The sequence below is a fragment of the Theropithecus gelada genome, chromosome 2 (genome assembly GCF_003255815.1).
Source record: "Theropithecus gelada isolate Dixy chromosome 2, Tgel_1.0, whole genome shotgun sequence".
NCBI lineage: Eukaryota > Metazoa > Chordata > Mammalia > Primates > Cercopithecidae > Theropithecus > Theropithecus gelada.
Window position 1 is genome coordinate 75119371 of NC_037669.1, and position 12203 is coordinate 75131573.

The following is a 12203-nucleotide window of genomic DNA, read 5'->3' on the forward strand; positions in this document are numbered from 1 at the left end:
TCAGCAAAATATTTTTGAGATTCATTCATATTGTGTTCAACAAGTGTTCATACATAAGTAGACAAGCAGTCTGTGTAGCAGACATATGTTTTTATTTTTCTTGGACTAATACCTAGAAAGGGGGTTGATTAGTTATATGATAAGCATATCTGTAACTTTATAAGAAACTACCAAATTGTGTTCTAAGAAGTTTATACCATTTTACACTCTCCCTACCCATGTATGACATTTCCAGTACTCCTAAATCCTCTCCAAATCTTGTTAATATCTGTCTTTTTCATTTTAGCTATTTTAGTGGGTGTGTAGTGGTATCTCATTGTGGTTTAAAATTGTGTTTCTATGGTGACTATGATGTTGAGTATCTTTCAGTGTTTACTGACCCTTATATTCTTCTGTGAAGTATATGTTCAAATCTCAAATCTTTTGCTCCTCTTAAAAATTTGGTTGTCTTTTTATTGAGTTATAAAAATTATTCTTATAGTCCAGATACAACTCTGATGTGCATTGTGAATATTTTCTTTCAATCTTTGACTTGACATCTGATTTTTTAATGATGGTTTGTCAGTAGCAAAAGTTTTTGCTTTTGAGGAAGCCTTATCAATTTGGTCTTTTTTGGTTAGTACTTTTATGGTCTAAGAAATCCATTATGGCTAGGTCATAAAATTTTATTATTTTAGGTTTTACATTTAGTTCCACGATCTGTGTCTAGTTTACTTTTTGCCTGTGGTAAGGGGTAGGAACAAAAGTTAGTCTTTTTCAATACAGTCTGATTGTTACAGCACTAATGGTTGAAAAGACTACACTTTCCTCTCTGTTCTATTCAAGCTTACTGACCTTTATCTTCTACAATATCAAACGGTGACTGCAACTATCTCGTGAATTTTTTCACTTCAGATATTATATTTTTCTGCTTTAGAAGTTTCACTAGGTTCTTTTTTACAGTACCCATTTCTCTCATTGCATTTATGTTTTTATACACATACTTGGAACTGCTGATAGCTGTTTTAAGGTCCTTGTCCACTAATTTCATCATCTCTCTCACTTCTGGGTCTCTTTCTGTTGATGCATTTTTCTCCCGGTTATGGAAAGGAGATTTTCTCTTAATTTCTTGTGTGTCTAGTAATTTTTTTATTGGATGTTGCTGAACATTGTGTTACAGTATTGTATGGATTTAGTATTGCTCCTTTAAAGTGCACTGTGCTTTGTTCTAGTAAGCATTTAAATTTCATGTAGATTAGCTTAATCTTTTTGAGATTTCTAAAAAGTTTTATTAGAACGAGTATGGAGTACAGTAGCCCCCCCGCCCCCTTATCTGTGGGGAATACTTTCCAAGACCCCCTATGGATGCCTGAAACTGAGGACAGTACCTCCCCACACCTGATTACTATTGATTGGAATGCCTCTCTGTTCATGTCTTGCACCCACAAATGTAACTCTTTTCCGTCTTAACTAAGCACTTTGCATGAACCGTGGTGGTAACTTTTGCAGTTTGAGGTGGGACAGCAAAACTAGCAAATATCTTTTTCCTTCTTCAAAATTCCACGGATAGGAGATGCGTTCTTACTGTAGATCTCAGCCACCTCAGCATATGACTTTTTTTTTTCCTTAAGTCAAGAACTTTCACATTTTTATTTAAAGGAAGTACTTTGTGGCTTCTCTTTGGCTTATCCAAATTTCCAGCATTGCTATTCTTGCATGTGGGCGTTGTTATTAAACGAAAAAAGGGTTACTTGTGTATAAGCACTGCAATACTGCCTCAGTCATTCTGATAAGCTAAGTGACCAATGGGAGGGTAGCATATACGGGACAGAGGGATGATTCATGTTCTGGGTGGGACAGAGTGGGATGGCTTGAAATTTCATTATGCCACTCAGAACAGTGTACAATTTAAAATTTATGAATTGCTTATTTCTGAGATTTTCCATTGAAAATTTTTGGACTGAAGTTGACTGTGGGTAACTGAAGCTGCAGGAAGTTAGACTGTGGATAAGGGGGAGCTACTCTAGGTTTTATTGTAGGGACAATTTTGCATTACTACTGAGGCATGAATATTTTGGGGTCTCTACTAAATGACACATAAATTCAATGGTGTATCTCGACTTTGGCTGGAACTTGAATACATTTCAGTTCAGGAGGAGCTCTGGTAGTTTTTCAGTTTATAGTTCGTCAATAATTGTCTTTCCAAGTAGCTGTTCTTTCACTTGTGGTGTCTTACACTATATAGTTTCATAATCAGCCAAAAACTCAAGAACATCCTTGTGCATATTTTGTTTTTATTTTTATTTTTGAGACAGAGTCTCACTTTGTCGCTCAGGCTGGAAATGCAGTGGTACGATCTTCGCTCACTGTGACTTCTGCCTCCTGGGTTCAAGCGATTCTTGTGCCTCAGCCTCCGAGTAGCTGGGATTATAGGCGCCTGCCACCATGCCTGGCTAATTTATTTATTTATTTATTTTTGAGATGGAGTTTCACTCTCTCAGGTTGGAGTGTAGTGGCACAGTCTTGGCTCACTGCAACCTCCGCCTCCTGGGTTCAAGCGATTCTCCTGCCTCAGCCTCCTGAGTAGCTAGGATTATAGGCATGCACCACCATGCCCAGCTAATTTTTGTATTGTTAATGGAAAAAGGGTTTCACCATGTTGGTCAGGCTGGTCTCGAGCTCCTGATTTGTGATCTGCCCACTTCGGCCTCCCAAAGTGCTGGGATTACAGATGTGAGCCACTGCATCCGCCCTTTGTGCGTATTTCTTGAGCTATTTCCCTACATAGCTCCTTCCTTCCCCATACTCTGCCCTACAAATTCCAGTCATTTCAACTTTCCCAATGTTGATCCCTGTCTCCTCTACTCGGTGAGGCCCCATGTTTCACCTGGGTTTTCCTTTCCAGAGTAGCAGTTCGGACAGTATCTCTAGGCAAAAAAGCAGGGCAATTGTCGACATCACCTCATTTCCTTCCTTTTTCTCAGGGATCATAGTTTTGTGCTGCCTATTGTCCAAAAACAGTGACTTCGTATATTCCATCCAGTTTTCTAATTGTTTCTGATAGATGGTCTCTTTAATGGCAGTTAGCCCATTATGGTCAGAAGCAGAAAAAGTATATTTTTTAAAAGTTCAAGTAAGGCAATTATTTTACCATAAACAGGAATAAAGGGCCCTCAGCTAAATGGTGTGGTCACTTGAATTGTGACTTAGTCCCTTTGAGAGTACTAGTGAAAGTCGGGTTTTAAGATACATGCCATGAGTACTGATGAAAAGGCCTATTTCTCAAATAGCAATTGTTTGTGTCCTACCATTGTGGTTTGTGCTACATCTGTGTAGAACTTGCATTGTAATTTACTTAAAATATTTTCTTTAAGTTGACTTCCTTGTACCTTAAATTTATGTGAATAATAAACTATAATATGACTATAAATGGAATTGAGAAACTAATTCTGTTTTTATAATATACATTAAACTAAGCAAATGACTCTTTACGGGGTGGGGGGAGGGAGAGCCCTGGACTACTGAAGTCATCTCATATCAGTTAGTACTTTCCTACACCTGGTTGGTTGTACTCAAACAGACCAGATAGGCACTGAAAGAAGATGTGAGATGGGTGATGGAGATGAAAAAGGAATAGACATTTTCATTTATCATTTCTGATAGAAACATACAATTTTTAAAACTAGAATAAGCTTAGAAAACATCTAATCTAACCGACTCATCTCACAGATGAGAAAACAGTCTTACAGATGGACTAGCTGCTTTCCAAAGTCTCACCACTGGTTGATTAATTCAACAGTCACTTACCAACAGATACTAAGTGCTGGACACTCTTCTAGGAGCTGGGAATACAGTAGTAAATGAAGAGACAAAATCCTTATCTTCTTAGAGTTTACATTCTAGCAATGAGTAGAACCCCTTTTCTTGGGTCTGTGTTCAGTTGTGTATTAATAGGCTACAGGCTACAAAGGACAGCACCTGGACACCTTAATAACTGTCCCCATCTTGTCCTTCAACACCCTTAGGAATCAGGTTCTTCTCCATGTAAAATCAGCCCAATTTTGTAATGATCTCAGTCTAACCTACCTGGAATATACCAGCTCACTTCATATTTCCTAATGGAGCTACATCCCATGCTTTCAAGCTTTACCCCTGTAAGAAAAAAATATCGATCGTTTTTACGAGAAAGTGCCCATGACCAATTACATCATTTAGAATTTTCTTGAGTGTAGTTGGCCTCTGGTTGCAACAAAGATCAGCCTGTAGACAGGGTCTCTTGGCTTCTTATCTCATGTAGCTTTAGGATTGTGTTCCTGCCCTGTTTTGGTCTCTCTTGGTGTATCACTTACACAAGGTGTTTGTGCTGTTTATGTGTACAACCTCCTATATCCCAGTCCTGTCTTTGTTTAGATCTGGAAACTCTTCTGGTCTGAGGAAAAGAAGACTCTACTTTGACATTCCAGTCTTGAAAGCCGACTGTGTTCCTGACAGCTTCGATGTTTTTCACAGGCATAACCACCCCCAGAGAGACAGAAAAGGTAGGATGGAAGAAATCATCAGAAATGAGTTTGGGCATGCAGTTGACCCTCCTTTTTGTCTTTAGATCAGTGGAATTAGTGAATACTGCTATGAACTCATGGAATTTTCAGCCTTCAGAATTCCCAGACGTCCTCAAGTTGTCTTTGAAGGATTCTTATTTTACAATGTGTGTTTTTCCTGAGAAAAGGAGAAAAACAGAGTGTGTCTTGTTAGTGGGATAGCTAAGATTTGAGGATAACTCCCTTTTATTACGGGATTGCTATGTCTCAGGCATGATGCTGTGTACTTTATCATTTTCACCTTCACAACAATCCAGTGATACATGAATTATATGCGACCTCATGCTACAAATAAGGAAGTAGAATCTTGGAGAGGCCACTTAGTTTCACTAACATCAAATAACCAGTATGTGATTGGGGCAAGATCCAGTTCCATTTGTTACCAATGAAAGCCTTCTACGATATAGCTCGTTAATATCAGTGTTGGGGTAAAAGTTATAAATACACAAATATGTGTAAAACATTAAATGTAGGTTTTTTCCTCATACAATCATCTATAACTGAACAAACTGAGTCAGAATCTGAAATTGTCTCAAAATCACTAAGTAAAGTGGTGATCTGAATGAGAATGCTAGTCTTTCGAATTTTGTCCAAGCTTCTTTGTAACACAGCATTTTAATTCCAGGAAAAAAACAATTCAAATTGAATTGGCTGGAATTGTTCGGTTAAAACTCAGTGTTTTTACAGTTGAAACCTAGAAGTTTTTTTTAAGTGCCAGTATTATAACTCTGCTCTTAAATCCTCTAAACTCAACAGATATTTACTCAATTATTGAGTGACATTCAAATATTTGAATGTCTCTTATTGATTATACTATGTTTTTTATTGCTACCTGTATATCCCAAATAAACTATTCTATTGCCAGACCAAAATAAAAGATAAAATATATTTTTTTTCCAAATTCAAAGAAGTTGTCTTTGGTCTGTCTAGACTATCCATTATCCTGAAAGATTTGTAGATGCTTAATAGGTGAGAATAAAATAGAAAATGCCTTTTTCCTCAAAGTATTCTGTTGGGATGTGCCATTTGAAAGAAAAAAAATCAGTTTAAGGAGACACATAATCATTAAACAATCTTGTTTCAGTCACTATCACTGCAAATGCAATTAGGGCCAATTCTCCTGAGTCTATGCTAATGGAAGGAGGGTGTAACATGCATGGTTGACAGGCTCAGATAATCTGAATAACTGATTTTCAACATTTCCCCCTACTAAACCTATTTACCAGAGTTGCTAGCAAGTAATGGAAACTGCCGATTCTCGTTTCCTTCCTCTCCTCCCCACACCCGGCGCCCCAACACAGTCACCCTTTGATGGAGATGTTAGTGAGCAGTGAATTGGCCAAAAAGCTGTGGGAAGAAGAAGAAAGAAGGAAAGTCGATCAATCTTTGAATAAATAAAAGCTATTTTTATGTGATGCTTCTGCAATGGAAGGTCCTGCCACATGTAGAATATTGTCTGGGTTAATATTCTTATACATACTGGTACAATAAACCCACCTCAAATAATAGTCTTATTAAATTCATATAGGTAAGCAAAATAGCAATTCATTTTATTTGTTCAATAATATTAAAAGTTACAGATACAGTTGAAGTTTCTTTTGACATTTACCCTCAATCTCTCAGACCTGCCTCCTTACTCAAAAGGAGCCACATCTCTCTGATATGTACTTATTATTATACAAAATGTCCAGCTTTTCATCCAAGTTTTTTCTATGAATTTACATAGAAATTTAGTCAGAGAAAATAAGCATGTTTTTTGTTTTTACAGTAATAATAGCCTACCTATATAGTTTAGCTATGTGGGGTGACACTGTTATGCATTGCCCAAATCCCCCTTCAATGAAGGACTCATTGCCTCATCAGGGAGCACTTTCAGCAGACTGTCTGCATCTCTCAGCCCCTTCTTGAACCACCTCTGCTGCAACAGCCCCCTCACCCTCAGGCTCACCCCTGCCGAGACAGGCAATGGTCAGTGTCTGATCCAGTTCCATTTGGTACCAAGGTACTAGTTCCCATGCAAGCTCATTGTAAGACTACAAATGTCTTGCCATATTGGCACAGACTGGGGCAACTCAGAAAGATCTTCCTAGCCTCAGAGCTGCCTGTGGGGTGGCTGAGGCTGCTGTGGAGTCCACATCATAGCTCAACTTCTGTCTTCGCCCAATCCTGCTTCCTTAGATGCTGATGCGAAGAAGTTTCCTAATAAACTTCCAGAACAGTAACTTCCATCTCATAGTCTGCTTCCCAGGAAACCACCCGATGACATGTTGCTTGCTTAGTTTTTCACAGAATATGTCCTGGAAGCCCCATTTACTAGTAAGCATAGACCTATCTCATTATTTTAATCTTGTATTTGTGTCAGAACTGAGATGTTGCTCATCAAAGCCCTGGTTCCCTACATTTCTGAACCTGCATCTAGACTACATCATGATTAACTATGACTAAATTCGTGTGTTCTAGCCAATGGACTGTGGAGAGAAGTGATATATGGCACTCCCAGGTCCAATCTGTTGACGCTTCATGAAATTTTCCACATCCTTTCTCATCCTCCATGTGCTAACTAGATGCAAAGGATCTAGCAGAAGTTTCCAAGGTCCTAGGGACAGCAGAGTCACAGAAAGCTGGGTCACTGAATCACCACAATGAAGGCTACCCGTAAACCTCCACCTCAAATTGTTAACCTGTTCAAATATGTAGGGGCATTTCTTACAGGAATTAGTCTCTCCTCCTTAAAAGTAAAGAACTCTGGCTGTTTCCAGTCTCTCACTATTACAAAACACATTGCTCTGAGTATTTTGTACATGTCTCCTTGGGTGCAAGTGTTTCTCTGGTATAAATAGTAAAAACAGAAGCGGACTTGCTAGGTCTTGAAATACACAAGCTTTAAAATTCAATATTTTGTACCATTTCCCAAAGTGGTTATACCAATTTGTATTCCTACTAGGAGTGCATGGAAATACCTCTTTCTCATAGCTTTCAAATGTGGGACTGTGCCAGGCACTCTACTAAGTATTTTACCTGCCTTAAAATATTTGAGCCTCAAAGTAACTCTGAAGTGTACTTTTCTATTCCTTAGCTCTGCTTTTCAGATGAGAAAACTGAGGTCAATAATTTACAGCTGAAAGAGCTAAGATCTAAACTTTTTTTTTTTTTTTTTTTTGAGACGGAGTCTCGCTCTGCCACCCAGGCTGGAGTGCAGTGGCCGGATCTCAGCTCACTGCAAGCTCCGCCTCCCGGGTTCACGCCATTCTCCTGCCTCAGCCTCCCGAGTAGTTGGGACTACAGGCGCCCGCCACCGCGCCCGGCTAGTTTTTTGTATTTTTTAGTAGAGACGGGGTTTCACCGTGTTAGCCAGGATGGTCTCGATCTCCTGACCTCGTGATCCGCCCGTCTCGGCCTCCCAAAGTGCTGGGATTACAGGCTTGAGCCACCGCGCCCGGCCTAGATCTAAACTTAAGGTTGTCTGACTCCAGATTTAGAGATAGATTTCTTTTCTCTTACATTATATTGCTTGTATACAATTCTCATTCAAAGAAGTTGTCAGGTAAATTATTTAATTAAAGGTTATACTTTATTGGGGAGAATTAAGGACTGTAGTGGTCTTTGTGTATGGGGATTAATTGGTCATGAGGAGGTATCATTCATAAAGGTCAAGGGTTTATTTTCATGGGTCAAACAGTATGCAGGAGGGTTAAGCCTTCCCTCTCAGCTTTGAAAAAAAAAAAAAGCATAAATGTATATAGATCTGTCAGTCATTTAAAAGGCTTTTCTAAAAATAAGTAAAACAAAAGCTAATAAAATCTGCATTCCGGGTGGCTGCTTGCAAAGTGGCTGTAATTACTTGGCCAAATCACATCTTGCTTAGTGTTCCTCCCTGAACTTCCTTTGTCCTCGAATTGAACATAATGCAGAGGAGGTCTGTGTGGGTCTGGGACAAGATGGAATTTGGACCAGCTGTTTTCAAAGGTTACATTAGAAACTCAAAGGCTAAAGGCAGTTACTGTGAAAACTGCCTTCTAAAGTGGGAATCTCCCCATTGTATCACGTGCCTGTACCAAGAACTGTGGCAGGGGTGAAACTGGAAACACAAATCTTCACAAGATGAACAAAATGTTAGACCCTATAGACAAGGCACAGGGACACATTTGAATTCCCAAATTCCTTCCATTTTTGTGGTTTTTGAGGTTACAATAGAATTTAAGTCTCTCTGGGTTCATGTTCATCTAGTTTTGACAAAATATGACTTCCTGTGTCAGTGAAAGAAGGTTTTGATTTACAAAAAAAAAAAATGACGCAATTAGATGAAATAGTTTCACTAACTGTAAATTAATCAAAGTTAGATTTTTCTTAAAATATGCAGGGGTCAAAAATCTGGGCATGAAACAAGCACTGGACTGATTTGGGGTTTCCCTGGGTCTTACCATGTTGAAAATCCCTGAGTTCCTATAAATACCAAATTTGTTAAGGGGGCAAGAGGGCAGAGCAGAAAAAGATAAAGAGGGCTAATTGGGTATATATAATTGCTGGGCAGAAAGCTTAAATTTGGACTCTTCTGAGGCAAATGTGTCCCTTTAATGCTGTTACCTCTTTCTATGATGATATACATTCATTCATTTAGCCAACATCTATTGTGCTTACTACATGTCAGGCACAGTTACACACTTGTTCTACAGTGGGGGATGAAATAAACACAGACTTACAGTCTTCGAGTGGAGAGAAGATGAAATATATAAGTCAATACAACTATTCCTAAGTAAGTATTTAGGAAAACTGAGACAGTTGCTATGAAAAAAGTAATTGGGGTACATCAATGAAGAATGAAAGCAGAGACCTATGTAGATAAAGTCCTCAAGGAAGACGTGTCCACAGAGGCACAGTTTGAATGGAGACAGATGCAGAATGAGTCAGGGGTGAAATTTCTTAGGCTGGGAGGCTGCTCACATGAAGACTCTAGGACAGGGAAGAGCTTGGGATAACTGGAGGCTAGAACATACTGGGACAGTGGCTCAAGCAGGAGGTGGAGAGGGAAGCAGGGGCCAGGGAGTTCCAGAGAGTGGAATGATCCTGGAGAGTCTTAAGCAGAGAGATGACACAGTCAAATTCACATTTTAAAAATATCACTCCAACTGCAGTGCTCACACTCTATTCGAAGGAAAAGATGGTTGAGAAAGTAAGATGGAGGTAGGGAACTGACATAATGGGTGACTGCAATACTTGAAGTACTGCAAGGCAGAGGAGCAAAAGTGAGATGTATTTATGTATCTGTTCCTTTGTCATTGGATGTACTCATTTGGACCTCTATCAAAGCTGCCATGAAAGTGAAAATACTGTATGAATCTGACTGTATAGCATGAATCCCATTAAGCTTTCTCAGGAAAGTATACTCAGGCAAGCTGGAAGGCCATTACTTTGGTTTCAAGCTCTGACAATTGTCAGAAACAGAGTATCCAAAGTGCCCAGATCTCTGATTATAGCAACGTGCGGAACTTCTGAGATTTTGCAAGTGTTCCCATGTGACATGTGGTGCATGAGGTTGCCATGGCAGTGAACTCCTCTAAAAAGATATTAGGAGGTATACTTACCTGAGTCTCTTTTCCATTTCCTTGACATGAGATTGAATGGAGAAGGCAGAGAGTAACAAGTGTAATGAGATTCTGTTTTGTCTATGTTTATGCTCATGGAATATCTGAAAAGAAAAGAAGGTATGACATCTATTTTTTCATATGGCAGTGTGTGGGGGCATAGGAGCTGTTCATTTTGAAACTTCAGTGGAGATTTTTGACTGGCTTTTACATATCCCACTGTTTGTGGATATGCTCCATCACAAGCAGACGTTTTAAATGCTGTAGTGGGCCAAATTTTGTTTTATTTTAGTATTTGTCCACCAAAGATTTCTGTGAAATTTCTAATGTTCATTTTTGAACTGTTTTGGAGAAACTAGGGAATTGGAAGTCCTGAGCAGTGGAATTGCCAGGCACTGGGTGAACATGTATTTGAGATCTCTAGCCATGAATTTAAAGTGATGCCAATCAGCACTTTTGCTTTTAAATAGCTACAATGTCTTCTAAGGCAAATAATATCTCCAATAGGAAATTGATTTATTGTCCGTGGTATCTGTGGTTTGGGGTTTTCTTTCATTGAGTGATAAATATTTTTTGAGCATCTATTTTGAGCCAAACACTGTATGGACAAAATAAGCTAAGGGGAGCAGAATGAGGAAATAAAAAGGACAGAAGATAGAACTTAGGGATAAAAATAACTCAGGAAAAGGAACTTTAAAATCCCCTTGGTGTTCACTTCCCAGTCTTTCATTTTCCATCTACATCACCTTAGATGAGTCACTTAATCTATGCTTTTGTTGATCACTTTAAATTTGAAGGCTTAACTAAACTACAGTCTTCAGTGGCCTTTAAGGGAAAGATGTAATCAAAATGCTAGGCATGACACATATATTTTACATATCTCTGAAACAGATAATCTCCAAAGATCTTGGTATCATTTAATAGGTAGACACAGCAAATAACTTGGATAAAGTTCTCCCTAGAGGTTGAGAAGTTGGTGAGGTTTTTTGTTTCCAAAAGAAAAAAAAAAAGAAATTGCTGTCTGGTGGGCTTATTTGCTCTGAATTTTTGCTGTCTCACCTAGAAAATGAGCATAGAAACTTGGGAACTTGAGAGAGAGAGAGGGCGAGAGAGAGAAAAAGAGAGAGAGAGAGAGAGAGAGTGTGTGTGTGTGTGTGTGTGTGTATGTGTGTGTGATGTTGAGTTAAATGTGGGCAATGTTAGCCATCTGTCTTTTTTTACATCAAAATTAAAAAGCACTTAGAACACAGAAATCAAAGCCCCACTGCACTGGCTTTTACTTTCTGAGTTCCCATGCTGACATAATCCCAAATGCTAATTTAGTCAAGTATGGCTAATCCTCTAGAAGCCTCAGCAGTAAACCATGTAATTTAGTGCCACTTTACAGAACTCTCAATTTAATTTTTCAGATTTGTCAAGGAGAAGGATAAAAGTGTGTTCACCCTATAAAGTAGAAACCACACTGAAGGAACTGCAATAATGCAGAACTTCCTATCATGCATGATGATGCACCAGCCTTTCCAACTCCATTATCTAGAGCTGTGGTTCTCCATCAGAGGCAACTTTGTCTCTCAGGGGACATACACAATGTCTAGACACATTTTGATTTCCATGATTGGGAGGCAGAGGTAGGTAGAGGCCAGGGATGCTGCTAAACCTCCAAAAATGCACAGGAGAGTTTCTCACAACAAAATTCTCTGAACCAAAATGTCAATAGTGTTAGTGCTGAAGTTGAGAAACTCATGTCTGAATTGCTCCTTAACCCCATAATTAAATATGTCTGATTTTTGGGATTGTAAGCATGCTAAAAGAAAAAGCTGGCTGCGTGTGGTGGCTCATGCCTGTAATCCCAGCACTTTGGGAGGCTGAAGTGGGCAGATCACTTGATCCCAGGAGTTCAAGACCAGTCTGGGAAACGTGGCAAGACCCTGTCTCTATTAAAAATACAAAACATTAGCTAGGCCTGGTGGCATGCACCTGTGGTCCCAGCTACTTGGGAGGCTGAGGCGGGAGGATTTCCTGAGTCTGGGAGGCAGAGGTTGTG

General features: G+C 39.2%; 1 long non-coding RNA gene across 1 annotated transcript in view; it reads right to left on the reverse strand.

The window, feature by feature from the left end:
- Window positions 1–3426: 3426 nt before the first annotated feature.
- LOC112619093 overlaps window positions 3427–12203 on the reverse strand; it is a 326539-nt gene continuing 317762 nt past the window's right edge. Inside the window, exons 5-6 of the long non-coding RNA XR_003118174.1 lie at window positions 5883–5924; window positions 3427–4695 (exon numbers count right to left, since the gene is read on the reverse strand). This is a non-coding gene — a long non-coding RNA (uncharacterized LOC112619093). The remainder of the gene's footprint in view (window positions 4696–5882; window positions 5925–12203) is intronic.